Genomic DNA, 13,664 nt, shown 5'->3' on the forward strand with positions numbered 1-13,664 from the left:
TATAATTTAAATATCAGATGCACAGGTGACCAAATCTCATTCTATTATAAAAACCAAGGAGATTGAATTACATTTTTGATCAAATTTAAGATCACTGAAGGCTACAGATGAGAGATCAGAATTTTTGGGTAAATGGAAAAAAACCTTTTTTTTTTTTTTTGGACCTGGTTCTGAATTAGTGAGACCCAGGCATCTGCATTTTTATTTATTTATTTATTTGATTTATTTATTTGTTTGCAAAGCAGAGTTACAGCGAGGCAGAGGCAGAGGCAGAGAGAGAGAGGTGTTTTCCTCCCACTGGGTCACTCCCCAAGTGGCCACAACGGCTGGAGCTGGATCCATCCAAAGCCAGGAGCCAGGAGCTTCTTCCGGGTCTCCCACACGGGTGTGGGGGCCCAAGCACCTGAGCCAAGATCCCTGCTTTCCCAGGCCATAGTAGACAGCTGGATCGGAAGTGGAACAGCCGGGATTCGAACTGGCGCCCATATGGGATGTCGGCACTGCAGGCCACTGCTTAACCTGCTATGCCACAGGACCGGCCCCAGGCGTCTGCATTTTTAACAAATAACCCAGCAGTTCCGGGCATACTGAAGTTTATCTAACTCTTCCGCTGTGCGCTGTGTGACCTCAGGGGATGTTGCTTAACCTGTGCTGCAGTTTCCTTATTGTGATGGAGATAATGATGGTACCTTCCTAGAGATCTGTGGGCAGGAGAAACTTGGCTAATCTGAGTAAAATGGTCAAAACTGAATGTTTTGCACAGTACCTATCTGAAAAAGAAAAAGGCATTCTGTATGTATTTAGTCTGAAAAATAAAGAAATCACTACTCGAAGGGATAGTCTAATACAAGTTAACTTTAGGGCAATTGAGTTGGCCTTCTTTGAAGAGGAAATAAATTATATTGCATTAATTTTTCAGGTGTTATAACTATAAGGCTGTAGAAAGTAAGTGAATTAGAAAAAAATTCAGAACAATTCAGATAGTTTTGGCAAAAAAAAATCTATAGATTTTTTTAAAAGTTAAGGTGATAGGGCTGGCGTTGTGGTCTAGTGGTCTAAGCCTCCGCCTGTGGCACGGGCATCCTATATGGGTGCTGGTTCAAGTCTTGGCTGCTCCACTTCTGATCCAGCTCTCTGCTATGGCCTGGGAAAGCAGTAGAAGATGGCCCAAGTCCTTGGGGCCCTGCACCCGCATGGGAGACCTGAAGAAGCTCCTGGCTTCAGATCAGCCCAGGTCTGGCCATTGCAGACATTTGGGGGGTGAACCAGTGGATGAAGACCTCTTTCTCTGTCTCTCCCTCTAACTCTGCCTCTCAAATAAATAAATAAATAAATTTTTTTTAAAAAAGTTAAGATGATTGGCCAGATATGAAACGGGAAATACCAGCTATGGAAGTTACCACTTTACACATCTCCACTACAAGGATTTCAAAATAAGTTTAAATTTTATACGAAGCAGAGATAAAAACCCAACTCAAACCAGAGGAAACAAGGGAGGAGACTCCAAATGGGAAAAGTAAACACTTAAATCTTGGAACGGCAAGAGTCTCCTTTGCTTGTTCTCTCGGATCAGCCTTCTCCGGCAGGACACCTGGTACCCCACATTCCCAGGGGCTCACAGCTCCCGCTCGGGGAAGAAATGGCTTCCTTCTCGAACCACTTTGGGTCATGTGTCCATCCGTGGGCCAATCACTGGCAGCTAAGGCGTGGGCTGTTGTGATTGGCTCAGATTGTTTGCCATGCCTACCCCTTGGCCAATCCTGTGGCTAGAAAAGCGAGCACATGTAATAAGATGGCTACTTCAGTGTGGACTGCGGAGCTGGGGCCGGAGGAGGGTGAGGGTGGGACGGGAAGTCATGGAGGAGTCGCCAGGTACCCCTGTTCGTGTGTACCGCAGACACAGTCCCTAGCCTCAGAATTTACAGATTAAGGCGCGCGCAGAACAAGTCAGTTGGTGCGTGAGAACTGAAGAAAGGCATGATGTGGGTGAGGGTGTTAAGAAAATACATTAAATATTAAATTATCTTCGGAGAACTGGGATTCTGAGTCTTCATGGAGAAGAGACAATGATGGAGACCCAGAAGACACGGCCTGAGCCGGAGAGACAAGGACAAGGACATGAAAAGAGAGTGTGTGAGGGAACCCTGTTTGGGCGAAATCCCCAATTGGGGTCTTCGAAGTCGCCTCTTAAGACCAAATTTGTCATTCACTCTGGAACATGGCAGCGCTCTGAAAGGAATTCCCAGGATTAAATCATTTTAGCAGGGAATGATGTGCACCTGCAGGGGAATCGTTTGAAGACAGTGTAGGAAAGAAAAGCCAAGAACCGCACGAGGAAAATAATTCCAGAGAATTCACTAGAGCAGAGGCGAGGGAGTGTCGGTGAGGACGAGGGGAGTGAAGTCTGAGCCGGCGCCCCAGGAAATACGAAAGCTTTGGGTGAACTGGATCTGAGAAACCAAAGAAAACGAACCATATAAAAATGAGCTTTTCAAACACAGGGGCGCAACGGGGTGGGGGTGGTGATGAGCATGTGGGGCATGGATGGGCGCCTTCAGGCAGAGAGCGCGGAGGACCGGTTAGCTGGACTGTTCCGATGGGGACAGTAGTGGACGTGAGCAAGAGAAGCAGTCACAGCAGTTGCTTTCGGGTGAAGCATACGATTAAAAAGGTCAGCCCTTTGATGGAACTGATTATGCAAAATTGTTTTATTTTTTAAAAGAATATTTAAGTGAAAGCAGCGACAGGGGGAGCGATAAGTATGTAGGTAGGTAGGTAGGTAGGTAGGTAGATAGATAATCTCCCATCTGCTAGTTCACTCCCCAAACGCCCACAACAGCCAGGGCTAGGACCAGGCCAAAGCCAAAAGGCAGGAACTCCATCCTGGTCTCCTATGTGGATGGCAGGAGCCCAAGTACTTAGGCCATCATCTCCCACCTCCCAACCACGTTAGCAGGAAGCTGGATGAGCAGCACGGGGTAGCTGAGGCTCAAGGTAGCCACTCTCTGATGTGGGCCATGGGCCTGCCAAGCAGCAGCTGGACCCACTGCACCATGGCGTCCACCCCTAAGCTGCACCTTGGAAATGAGAGTTGGTAAAGATGTGTTTGTCATTGTGTGTCCAGTTTCCCATGTCCTGTCATTACCCTTCCCGCTGATGGTTGTCCCTGACACTTCTGTGGATTCGACCTGATGAAAGTTTTGACATTTGCCATACATAATGGACTGTTACATAGGGTGCTGTTGGGCGTCTGCATTAACCCAGAAGTCACCAGCTGCCCGCGGGTCAGCCTCAGCCTCCCAGCTCTCCGGCCTCTGTAGGTCTCTTCTGCTGTGTTCACGCTTTGCCAGTGGCCTGTGCTCTTAAAAGAACTCAACCTTAGTGCTATTCTGTGCTTGGCACATGGTGGCCACCTTAAAACTGACAATCCAGTGACAGAAATGAAGGCCACAAGAGTGGTTTGGTGGCTTACTGTGTGGCTTAGTGTCAAGCCTTAAACCGGAATCCAGACCTTCCGCTTTCTAAGCTTATGCACAATCCACAGAACAGACAGATTTAGTAATTGACTTGAAAAGGCAGAGAGAGAGATGTTCCACCTGCTGGTTCACTGCCCAGATGGCCAGCCCAGAGTTTCATCCTCATCTCCCACATGGGAGCAGGGACCCGAGCACTCGGGCCTTGTTCTGCTGTCCCCCAGGCACGTTAGCAGGAGCTGGATCAGAAGTGGAGTGGCTGGGTCCTGAGCCAGCACTGCAGGCTTTGGCTTTACCTGCAATGCTGCAGCGCCAGCCCCCACCTGACACCTCTTAGGACCATTTCTCCTAGGTCCCAGGACCAGACAAAGCTGTCCTTCTGAGGTGAATTTTGTTTTCATTGGAGGGAAACTTGGAATCTTGTGCTTGGTTTGCTTTTGCTGTACTCCAAAATGGGAATGCTGGCATCCAAGTGGTGGCTTAAGCCCTGTATGACTCTGCCTGCCCCCTGAAAAGTATTTTATAAAAACGAGTTCTGGCCGGCGCCGCGGCTCACTAGGCTAATCCTCCGCCTAGCGGCGCCAGCACACCGGGTTCTAGTCCCGGTCGGGGCGCCGGATTCTGTCTCGGTTGCCCCTCTTCCAGGCCAGCTCTCTGCTGTGGCCCGGGAGTGCAGTGGAGGATGGCCCAGGTGTGTGGGCCCTGCACCCCATGGGAGACCAGGAAAAGCACCTGGCTCCTGGCTCCTGCCATCGGATCAGCGCGGTGCGCCGGCCTCGGCAGCCATTGGAGGGTGAACCAACGGCAAAGGAAGACCTTTCTCTCTGTCTCTCTCTCTCACTGTCCACTCTGCCTGTCAAAAAAAAAAAAAAAAAAACGAGTTCTGAAAAACTTTTAGGCTCTGGCATTGTGGCTTTTAGTGGGCTAAGCTGCTACCTGAGAGGCTGGTTCAAGAGTGCTCCACTTCCAGTCCAGCTCCTGCTAATAACCCGGAGAAGCAGTGCAAGATGGCCCAAGTCCGTGGATCTGCACCCACGTGGGAGACCCAGGAGAGGCTCCTGGCTCCTGGCTTCAGCCTGGCCCAGCCCTGGCCATCGCAGTCATTTGTGGAGTGAAACAGCAGATGGAAGATTTCTCTTTCTGTAGCTCTGCCATTCAAATAAATAAAAAAAAATCTTTAAAGAAAAAAAGGTTTTTAAATAACATGGGGCAATAAATATTCTAAGCTGTTATATGACAAAAAGCAGCATACAAATTTGTATCATAACTGTATAAAAATACATGTAAAAATTATACAAAAATATACCAAAATGTTGAAATGTTGCTACCAAATTATAAAATTTAAGGGAATGGCTCTCATATTTTTTCTTTTTTGTTTGTTTCTCCAATGAGTTTGTATCTTTCATTTTTTTTTGAAACTTAAAAATTCCACCAAGAGGAATTTTATTGATGACTCTAGCTTATTCCCTCCCAAAAGACCAAGTGAACAGTAACCTTTAGAGTTTATTGTCTTCATAACAAAACAGAAGATGAAGATTAGAACTGGATCACTTGCCCCTTTCTCTTCTTATCTCTTCCCAGTTCAAAATGTTGTGTTTCAGGGCAGGTGCTGTGATGCAGCAGGTTAATGCCCTGGCCTGTAGCGCCGGCATCCCATAAGGGCGCCGGTTCAAGACCCAGCTGCTCCACTTCTGATCCAGCTCTCTGCTGTGGCCTGGGAAAGCAGTAGAAGATGGCCCAAGTCCTTGGGCTCCTGCACCCACACGGGAGACCTGGAGGAAGCTCCTGGCTCCTGGCTTCGGATAGGCGCAGCTCTGGCCATTGTGGCCATTTGGAGAGTGAACCAGTGGATGGAAGACCTCTCTCTTTCTCTCTCTCTCTCTGCCTCTCCTCTCGCTGTGTAACTCTTTCAAATAAATAAATAAATCTTTAAAAAAAATGTGTGTTTCTTCCATAATTAGAACTGCCTTCCAATAGAAAGGGAGATAATTACATAAAAACCTAGTAAATCTGAAATACCCAGGCTCGCTTGCCTACTAATCATGTATGAAATGTGTCTGCTGTAAATCCAGATGGCCGTTTTCTTTTGAAAGGATGTCATTGCACGTTTCCAGGAACGAGTTTTGACAAAACACCTTAAATCTTAGCAGAAACTCACAACCTGTCAAGTTTCCCAGAATTTCTGGAAGATCAGCGCTAACTTCACTTCCATACTTCCTGTTGGATGTGGAGGATAATTACAGAGAGTAGACTGTTTAAGGAGAAGAGCAGTATGATGCCATTTTGAAATCTGGTGACAGAACATAGAGGACAAGTTGTTGATATTAACCAAAAAGGGCCTGCAGTAGCCTTAGCCGACTGTGGAATTTGGGTATATTGTTCTAGGAAAAGAAATTCACTGGGTAATTGCGCCGGTCTGTCTGAAAGTTCCAAAAACGAGGCAAGCACAAACACCTTGGCATCTCAAGCTGAGCTCTGCCTTTTGCCAGAGCTAATTCTGCAACACACACAATTCTGACTGCAGAGCCTCGCTCGACAGTTTTCACGTTAGGGTCCTAAGCTGGCCTGACATCCCTTTCACATCATACTCCATCAGGACCTGTGTTTGTTGAACATGTATTGTCGAATGAGTGTTCAAGGGACCTGGATATTCAACTTCCAGAATTCCAGTCTCCCAGCTTCCATCAAATCCAAGGTCTCGGCCGGTGCTGCAGCTCAATAGGCTAATCCTCCGCCTTGCAGCGCCAGCACACGGGGTTCTAGTCCCGGTCGGGGCACCGGATTCTGTCCCGGTTGCCCCTCTTCCAGGCCAGCTCTCTGCTGTGGCCAGGGAGTGCAGTGGAGGATGGCCCAAGTGCTTGGGCCCTGCACCTGCATGGGAGACCAGGAGAAGTACCTGGCTCCCGGCTTCGGATCAGTGCGGTGCGCCGGCCGCAGCGTGCCGGCCACAGCAGCCATTGGAGGGTGAACCAACAGTAAAGGAAGACCTTTCTCTCTGTCTCTCTCTCTCACTGTTCACTCTGCCTGTCAAAAAATAAAAATAAAAAAAATTTTTAAAAAATCCAAGGTCTCCTCTGTTATATGCATCCCAGTTGGCATAACATTTGATGCACTGTACATACAAGGACAACAATCTCTTTGAAATAAAGAATTGTGTGTGAACATTTTTAAATTAATGATACAACAGCACCAAGGTCAAAATGTTTGGAAATCCCCACTTAGGTCCAATCCGAGTCATAGATTCTCAGAAGCCAGAACCTCCAGTTGGCCTCCTGCAAGTCTGCTTCTCCACTTTCTGACCTTTCATTCATTCATTTGTAAACATTTACATGAGCTTTTACTTTGTGATTTGTTTGAGGAGGGTGATCTCATTTTAGCTTCACCATATCTCATTTTAAAAAGGATGAAAATAGGGGCGGGCGTTAAGCCATAGTTTGCGATACCCACATTCCATGTTCGAGAGCCTAAGTACAAGTCCTTGTTCTGCTCTCAATTCCAGCTTCCTGCAAATGTGGAGGAAAGCACTTGGTCCCTACCCCACTTAGACAAAGATTTAGGTCAGACTTCTGGCTACAGCATGGACTGGAGTGGGCATTTGTGGGAAGGAACAAGTGATGAGAGCTCTCTCTTTGTGTCTTTCTCTGCTTTCCCAATACATAAATCACCTCTTCAAAAAAAAGAGGATAAGTGACTTGCCCCAGGTTATAGAATAAAGGAATGGAATGAAGATAAAATCTAGATGTTATCACTCCTAGATTGGCATTTGTTTTTCTGTAGCACAGTTATGCTTAACAAAATTGCTTATTCATATTTATCTCTCATTCTTTTTTAAGTGTAGCTATTGTCTTTGCTCACTTCATGTAGTAGGCCAAAAATTAATTGGTGATTTTTTTTTAAATTATTTTTTTAGTTGAGAGAGAGAGAAAGAGTGAACAAATGCACAAGGGAGAAAGAGAGAGTGTGTGTGCGTATCAGCTGCCTCACTCCCCAAATGCTACCAGTGGCTGGGACTGGGCCAGGATTCCTGAAGCCAAAAGTCGGGAACTCATCCAGGTCTCCCACTTGGGTGGCAGGGACCCAAGGACTTGAGCCAACACTGCTGCCTCCCAGGGGGTGCGGTAGCAGGAAGCTGGAAGCAGGAGCAGAGCTGGGACTTGAAACAAGGTGCTCCCTTGTGACTCATAGGTCTCCCAAGGGACAGTCACCTGAGTGCTGACCCCAGAGGAACACTGCAACTGGCACCCATATGGGATGCCAGCGCTGCAGGCTGGGTTTTAACCTGCTGCACCACAGCGCCGTTCCCTCTAATCCATCTTTAAAAGGTGATTCTGACTGGGGCTCCTGGCTTCGGATCGGCTCAGCTCTGGCCATTGCGGCCATTTGGGGAATGAACCAGTGGATGGAAGACCTCTCTCTCTGCCTCTCCTCTCTACAACCCTGCCTTTCAAATAAATAAATGAATCTTAAACAAAAAAGGTGATACTGACTATACTAATTCTGCCAAGTATATTGAATTTTCACTCAACGAGTTTTTGGACTCCACCTGGAATCTGTGTGAGGATCAAGCCCTTTGAAGAGCAGCGGGTCGGCTCCAGCTCCCATTCTCTTATTCCCTGGGAGCCGCTGAGGGGAATGTGGGTCCCTGTAGCATAACCAGACTTTCAGCTCTTGACTCCACAACCAGAAACAAACTGTGCCAGGCTATGAGTCCTTCTCTTTCAACAAATTAGATAATAGTACTTTTTTTTAAAAAACAGATAGAGCTAGACAGAGAGACAGAGAGAAAGGTCTTCCTTCCATTGGTTCACCCCCCAAATGGCCGCTACGGCCGGAGCTATGCTGATCCAAAGCCAGGAGCCAGGAGCCAGGTGTTCCCTCCTGGTCTCCCATGGGGTGCAGGGCCCAAGCACTTGGGCCATCCTCCACTGCACTCCCTGGCCACAGCAGAGAGCTGCACTGGAAGAGGAGCAACCGGGACAGAATCCGGCGCCCCAAACGGGACTAGAACCTGGCACCCATATGGGATGCTGGTGCTGCAGGCAAAGGATTAGCCAAGTGAGCCACGGCGCCGGCCCCAATATTACTTCTTAATTCAGGCAAAAGAATTTTCAGTCGCAAAGAGTATAAAATAAGGCTTTGTTGTATGGACTGAGCAGCCACGGCCTCGCACCTGCAACGACCTAAGGTATTTTCTGTCACCTGAGTGCTGACCCAGAACAGCTAATCATAATAAGAAGCAACACATGTACAGACAGCAAGAGGGTTGCATTCAATACAACTTTTTATCAATTAAATAGACACCAAGTAACGGTTTAACCAGCAGATATTCAGATGCTGGGGCACGCCTTTGTGGCTACAATACTGCCAGCTCTGTGAGAACGCACTCTTCTGGCCAACACGTTCTCTTCTGGGTTGCCGCGGTGACACTGTGAGATTCTAGAAACATGCGGACACACCTGCGTGCACCCCGCGTCACATCCATGTGACAGTGTGCTACAGGGGTTCTTGGGGGTGGCACAGGCCAGCTCTGCCTGCGGAATGCGGCTCCCAAGGCACAGGGGAAGCCTTCCATCCACAGCGCAGACGGCAGTTCTTCAGGCACTGGACGGGGTTTCGGGCATTTGTGGCCAGCCGCCCACACCTGCCAAGGCCCATCTGAGGCTTGAATTCGTAAGACACAGCCACGCCTCAATTCTCTGGGGCTATTTCTGTATAAAGTCAGAACATCAGAAACCACTAGACCATTTGGACCACGTTAGCCTGGCTCCTTGGTGGAAATGCCCACACCGAGCGACTCCACTGATCCCATTCATTTTTAATTTAGTCTTTATTCTTACCAAAGGCACACTCGTACACAGTTCAGAGTCACATAGTTCTGCAGGACCTGTATTAAAAAACATCGCCCTCCACCTCCAATTTCCCATTCCCTAGAGGCAACATCTTTTCGCTCTTTAGGCTGGTTGTTTTCATAATTAATGTCTTAATAATAGACTTGCATTGCTCCTTTCTGATTTGCAGTTCTTTGTTCTATCTGTGGACCTGTCACAGTAGCACGTATGAATTTGACTTTGTGTGACCCCAATGTACCTGACCGCTTGCTCTCCTCTGTGGGTGTACACCTTCTTCTTGCCAGACCGCGTCCTTCGGTAACCTTCCAGAGCGAGGGTGAAGGCATCGTCCCTGCGTATCACAAAGTGTGGTTCTCCCCTACGGTACAGACCGAAGTTGAAGGATTATTTCCCTTCGGAATTTCTCAGACTAACGGTTGTCTGTTGGCTTCCAGGACTGCTATTTAGGAATCCAATGCTGTTCTCAAACTCGATCCTTTGTATGAGACCTACTCCTGCAGTCTGGAAATGTCTTTCTCGTTACTCCTAACGCTTGCTGATATCACTGGTGTGGGTCTGTTTATTCATTATGCTAGGCAGCAGGAGAACCTTTCGATCTGAAAAACCCTTGTGTCCTGTCTAGTACATTCTCTTAAATGGTTTCTTTGATTTCTCTCCTGCCCCTAATCTCCGATTTTTTCCCCTTTATAGACAATCCTACTATCTGAATGTTGAGTTCCCTGGGTAGATTCTCTGATATTCTTTTTCCCTTGGTCTCCTGTCTCTTTATCTTTTATTCTGATTTCTGGGGCACTTCTTCAATTTTAGCCTCTTTTATTTAGTTTTTAATTTATCATTCCATGTTAATATCCAAAACTTTGTTTTGTTCCCTGAGTTTTCTTTTTCATTTTCTGTTTAGAAATATCTTATTCTCATTTCACAGCTATTAATGATACAATTTTTTAAAGTTTCTCTTTATACATACACAAGGGTACAATAAAAAAACAAAACAACAAACAAAAATAAAAAAATAAAAAATAAATAAAAACCAAACAACCCCTTCCCTGGAAGCTCTGTGTTTGTCAACGGTGGCTTCACCAAGCGGCTGTCTGACTGGGGTATTTTATTGGCTTAAAATGTTAGACAGTGGGCATTATGGTGTAGCCACTTAAGCCACCTCTTGGGACACTCTCGTCCATATTGGAGCGCCCTGGGATAGAGAGCCCTTGATTCTGTTCGAGCTTTCTGACAGTGCCCCTAGGAGGCAGCAGGTGCTGGCTCAAGTCCTTGGCCCCTGTCATCCATGTGGGACACCCAGATGCAGTTCCAGGCTCCTGGCTTTCACCTGGCCCAGCCCTGGCTGTTATGGACACGGGCAGTGTGGTTCATCCACTGTGCCACAAAGACAGCGCCAAGGCTTCTCTGTGCCTGTGTTGAACACTGACATTTCTTCTGTTGTTCTATTTGTTCTGGCCTTTTGTAAATATTTCTGCTGAGACACTTGAGGTCTTATGGATTTGCAAAGCTCTTTTAAAACAATATTTTAAAAATGTTACTTATTTGAAAGGCAGAGCAAGAGAGAGAGAGAGGTGGAGAGGGAGAGTTCTTTCATCTACTGGTTCGCTCCCCAAATACCGGAAACAGCCAAGACTGGGTCAGGCTGGACCCAGGAGCCAGGAAACCCAGCCAGGTCTCTGTGGGTGGCAGGGCCCCACGTACTTGAGCCATTGTCTGCTGCTTCCCAGGGTGTGCACTGAGCAGGAAGCTGGATTGGAAGCACAGGTGCGACTCTGTCCCAGGTACTCCGATATGAGATGTGGGCATCCCACGGGGCAACACAACCCATCGTGCCACAACGCCCCCTTGTAAGAGCTCCTTACCTATAAACAACCTTACAGAATTGTCCAATAAGAAATGCTTATCTTTTTTAAAGTCAGATTTTTAAAATCAGAATAACTTTCAGAAATATCTCCCATTAAACAAGTGGCATGTGTGTGTTTTAGTCTGTCGGTTGACCCATAAGTCACAATTCTTTTTTTAAGTCAGGAGGACGCATTGCTATCATTGGTTCATACTTTCCTAGTCCTCTTTTTTATGCCCAACATATATGAATCCATCCTGTTCGCAAGATGGCAGGAGCTCGTTCTGTGCTGTCTACTCTACAGCTGATTTTTTCACATAAAAATACCTTACAAACATTTTTCCACTGTCATTAAATTTGTTATTTTTCTTTCTTTCCAACATTAATTTGTCTACGTTGTACATAATGCATTAGTTGACCTCATTTTGATTGCTGGGAAATTTTAGGGAAAAACCATCAAAAATGAGCTGAAGAGCATTTCCAAGGAAACAAATGAATACACAGATTTTGAAACAAGGACCCCGTACTGGACAATCCTGCTCTTTCACAACGTTACTTGCCAAGAGACACAGCGTAAGCAATTTACAAATAAAGCACCTGGCTTTTTACCAAAGATGATCGTCTATAAACTTCGTTAGTTATGTTCGAAGGAATGCAGAAGATGAGATGATTTTTACACGACTGTGCCCTGAATGGTATACCTCAATCTTCTTGTTAAAAGCTGAATCAGGGAGTGGCCTGGTGGTTAACAGGCCCGCGTCCCACACTGGACTGCCGGGTTTGATCGCCAGCTCCGGTTCCTGATTGCAGCTTCCTGCGAATGTGGACCCTTGGAGGCAGCAGTGCTGGCTCCAGTCACCGCATTCCCCTCACCCACGTGGGAGACCTGGATTGAGTTCCCAGCTCCTGGCTTCTTCCCTGTCTCATGTGTGCATTCGGGAGGTGACCCAGCAGGTGGAAACTCTGTCTCTCTGTCTCTGAGTCTCAAATAAGTGAATCAATGTTGTTTTAAAAAGAGCTGAATCAACGTTACAAAGTCAGATGAGAGGAGAACTTGACTCTAGGGAAACTGGCCACTGTCACGTCAAAGAAAAACAATATCCCTTTCTGGGAGCCCACAGTTGGAAGCTGAGTGAAGCCCAGATTATCCTGACTTTGACCACAGCCCCTGGAGTGAAGGATCCAGAGTTTGGAAGCCAGACTTTAAACCTGTTGTCTTTTTTTTTTTTAATCTTGTTTTTATAAAATGTTCATTTCCATGCATCACGGAAAATGGGGAAGACGGAAAAGGATCCAAAATATATGAAATGTCTATGGTATTTACTAATGCTGTTACATACTACATTTCAGTCACTCCCAAAGTAATCTTTTGGTGGATAAGAAAAAAGGCTCAAAGAAGTCAACTAACTTACCCAAGGTTGCAAATTAGTAAGTAGCAGAGTAGGAATTCAAACCCAGGTCCAAGTACGTTCTCTTTCTGAGTCAAACTGATTAATAAGTAACACACAATATTCCTTAAAAACAAAACATTCCAGGGGCCGGCACTGTGGTGCAGTGGGTTAATGCCCTGGCCTGAAGCGCTGGCATCCCATATGGGCGCCAGTTCGAGACCTGGCTGCTCCACTTCTGATTTAGCTCTCTGCCGTGGCCTGGGAAAGCAGTAGAGGATGGGCCAAGTCCTTGGGCCTCTGCACCCATGTGGGAGACCCGGAAGAAGCTCCTGGCTCCTGGCTTCAGATCGGTGCAAATCTGGCTTGGCCATTTCGGCCAATTGGGAAGTGAACCAGTGGATGGAAGACCTCTCTCTCTCTCTCTGCCTCTCCTTCTCTCTGTGTGTAACTCTGACTTTCAAATAAATAAATAAATATTTTAAAAAATGAATTAACTAACAATTTGAAAGGCAGAGTTACAAAGGGATCTTCCATTTATTGGTTTATTCCCCAAACCTTTGCCACGGCCGGGGCTGGGCCTAGCCAAAGCCAGGAGCCTTGAGTTTTATCTGTGTCTCCTACGTGGGTGGCAGGGTCCTAAGACTTGGAAGATCTCCCATTGCTTTCCCAGGCACATTAGGGGGAGCTCGATGGGAAGTGGAACAGAGTGGACTTGAACCGGCACTCACACAGGATGTCAGATTGGCAGGCGGGGGCTTAACCTACCGCGCCACAATGCAGACCCTAGAATCGTGGTTTTCAATGACTGATAAGGAGCCAGGAGCCCCGAGCCCAACCTGAGACTCTCACACGGGTGGCAGGGACCGTGTACTGGAGCGGTCACGCGTAGCAGGAAGCTACGGTGGGGAACAGGACTGGAACTGGGACCCAGGCACTCCCATGCAGAACATGGGCTGTGGCTTCCCAACAGCTGCACCAAACACCTGTCCCAGGAGCAATTTTTAAAAATTATTTACTTGAGAGGCAAAGACAAACAGATGGACAGATAGAGAAAATCCCCCATCGCTGGTTCACTCCCTGAGTGCCTTCAACCACTGGGCTAGGGTGAGGC

This window comes from Oryctolagus cuniculus, chromosome 13, assembly GCF_051225735.1.
Source record: "Oryctolagus cuniculus isolate XC-2025 breed Fujian yellow rabbit chromosome 13, ASM5122573v1, whole genome shotgun sequence".
Classification (NCBI taxonomy): Eukaryota; Metazoa; Chordata; class Mammalia; order Lagomorpha; family Leporidae; genus Oryctolagus; species Oryctolagus cuniculus.